Source organism: Austrofundulus limnaeus, unplaced genomic scaffold (genome assembly GCF_001266775.1).
Source record: "Austrofundulus limnaeus strain Quisiro unplaced genomic scaffold, Austrofundulus_limnaeus-1.0 Scaffold247, whole genome shotgun sequence".
In the NCBI taxonomy this organism is placed as follows: domain Eukaryota; kingdom Metazoa; phylum Chordata; class Actinopteri; order Cyprinodontiformes; family Rivulidae; genus Austrofundulus; species Austrofundulus limnaeus.
In genome coordinates this window covers 302,264-305,250 of record NW_013952649.1, presented here as the reverse complement: position 1 = coordinate 305,250, position 2,987 = coordinate 302,264, and the positions used below count along the sequence as shown (strand labels likewise).

General features: G+C 37.8%; 1 protein-coding gene across 1 annotated transcript in view; it reads left to right on the top strand.

Moving 5' to 3' along the window:
* LOC106525906 (leucine-rich repeat and fibronectin type III domain-containing protein 1-like protein) overlaps positions 1-1,538 on the top strand; it is a gene marked incomplete at its 5' end in the record, with an annotated part of 6,056 nt that extends 4,518 nt beyond the window's left edge. The window contains 1 exon segment of the mRNA XM_014020291.1: positions 577-1,538.
* Positions 1,539-2,987: the final 1,449 nt, after the last annotated feature.

Here is a 2,987-nt window from a genome sequence, read left to right as displayed (position 1 = left end):
GATTATTACATGACCTCACACTGCCAACAGATGCATCTTAATTTACTGATTTTATGGCTTATTTTATTTATTTTTATATGTTTTATTGTATTATTTGGAATGTTATTTATTTTATGTGTGAGCGATACTTCATTAATACATTTCTAAAGGTGACAGTGAGACTTGAGAGCAAATGAGTTTTATGTTTTCTTGTTATTCTTTAAAACAAGAATTTATTTTTCATAGTTAACTTCAATGTTTGAATAGTTTAGTTTAGATTAAATATTTAGAATTAAACTAAAACTTTATTCAAATTGTAAGGCAAGAATAATAAACAAATAAAAATACTAAGTGCCTGAAAACTTTTACAACAGGAGAAYTTATGCTCTCTGACTTTCCATGTTTGTTTGCAAAATCTGAAATATTAAGTAAAAAAAATTTAAGTTCTGGACTTTTATTTGACAGATATTCACATTAAAACAGTTTAAAGAAAAAAAATAACAATATGAGCCTAAACTCTAACCTCTGGGGTAGATTTCTTGCTAACTGAAGCAAATCTTAACTTTATTTTTTTATTCTTATTTTTGTGTTTCTCAGCTTTCCTCACAGTCAGTGTTCGAGCTCRGGAGGAAGAGGAGTCTGAGGAGGTGAGTGAAGTGGGAGATGTGGATGAGCAGCAGCCATTAGCAGACCTGCAGTCTATAAGTGCTCAGTAAATATGGTCTGGTCTTGGTAAACAACATTATTCCTCTTTATGGGGTCATTATAAAAAGGTCCGGTCCAGTTCTGTGCGCACACTGCTGCTGCTCCATTAACTCAGGTTTCTCCTTCATTATAAAAGTCGTCTCTTTTCTTCCTCCTCCTCTTCCTTCCTCATCACTTCATCTCGTTAACACCTTTTGACTCTGGCTCTTTTCACATCTTTACTTTTAGCTCTTCTTCCAGCTGAACTCTCTGTAGCTTTTATCTCCTCACGTTCTCACCTTGTTTTATGTTTCTTCTCCTTCAGTATTTATTTCCACAGTTCTTCTCCTCTTCCATCCTCTTAGTTTTTCACCTTGAACTTTCCAGTTCTTTCTTTAATGCACTTTCTTTGTCTTCATTTAATCTTTAACCCTGGAACTGTTGTTGTTATTGTTGTTTACTTGTAAGCTTCATTTCGCTCCAGATGTTTGAAAACATCTTTTCACAGACTAACTGTAGTTCACTCTGTAGCCTCCAAGGGGCGCCACTAAAACAATATTTACTATAACCAGTCATTCATTAAACATCATTTAGGAAATGTTTCATTCAGATTTCTTTATAATTCATTTTTAAGTTCAGATTAAAATAAAAACCCTGAAAATGAAACTTGTGTAAAAACCCAGTTTCCACACCGGATCAGTAGTTTATAAGACAATAAAATGAAATTWAGTAGAATTGCACAATTTGCATACATTGTGCTCAAAGTGAGCCACGGAGTTCAGAAACGTATGCAGACTGTATTCATTTGTTTGTAAATGTAAAACAATATGTAAAAACCATAACATAAAAAAGTTAATAAAAACACAATTTAATGATTTGCAAATCTCCTAAACACATATTTTATTTACAGTTGAACATTGTAATTATAATAAAAGTTTAAACAGAAAGTCCACATAAAGACAATAATAAATTGGATTTGATGGCAGAAACACATCAGTTTAGTTATTCCAGATGTTCCCCTCTGAAGCCTAACATCAGTCTGTAAACATCCAGGAACTGTGGAGAGGTCTGGAGGTCTGGGAGGGACTGAGGAGACCAGTTCTGGAGATTTTAGAGGGACCGAGGAGACCAGTTCTGGAGGTTTTAGAGGGACCGAGGAGACCAGAACTGGAGGTTTTAGAGGGACAGAGGAGACCAGAACTGGAGTTTTTAGAGGGACCGAGGAGACCAATTCTGGAGGTTTTAGAGGGACTGAGGACTTCCTTCCCAGGTCCCAGAGAAGCTGGTGTCCTCTCACTGAGCATGACGTGGACATGTCTCCTGTCCATCACAGGGACACAAGCCATTCACTCTCACCCACAGTTACCAGTGAACCTAGCCTGCAGGGCTTAGTTCTATGGGAGGAAACCAGAGCATCTGGAGAAAACCCACCTCTGCACAGGGAGAACATGTAAACTCCACACAGAGAAGCTTCAGGCCAGAAGTCAAACCTGCAACATTGTTGCTGTGAGGTGACAGCTCCAACCACTGCNCACACACACACACACACACACACACACACACACACACACACACACAATTTTTCTTCTAAAGTGAATAATGAGTATATTGTTAAATTATAATGTTGAAATTTTTGGAATTAACTGACTAGACTTAGCCTGGTAAAAATCAGATCCTTGTCCTTCACTTTGTTTGGTACAGAGGGTCTGGACTCGCAGCTATAGAGAAGTGATTCTTGCAGGAGGCGTGGCCTCTGCTGAAGTTTAAAATGATTGGATAGTTTGGCAGTGACGTATGTCGCTGTGAAAGAGGCTAGGCTAATAAGCTAACAAGAAATTGTGTGGGCTGTAAAAAACCCTACTGAGAGGAGAAATGTGCCGACCCGAACGAGACGACCAAATGAGAGCTGCTGCTGCTTTATCACACAAATTTAATTTAATTTAATTTGGAAGCCTTATCAACATTTACTGGCTTCATTCACTTCCTCCACTGCCGTATGCTAAACTAAKTAGCAGACACTGCGCAGAAAATCGACGTCATTCAAAACTCCTCCTTCTGTTTGCTGATTGGTCCAGGTAAAATAAACTACAATCAGGCACTGTGCAGAAAATCGACGTTCTGTTCTCTGATTGGCCCGGATGAAAATTCTCCCAAAGAAATCCTTGTTTATGGGAGAAATTCTAGACGCAGCAGTGAWGGGAAACTACTACACAGGTGTGATGGAGTGAGCTCAATCCAGTACGATGTCAGAATTGTATATATTTACACTTTTTACACTTATATTTACACTTCTCATCAACCACAATCAAACTCACTCTATCCAT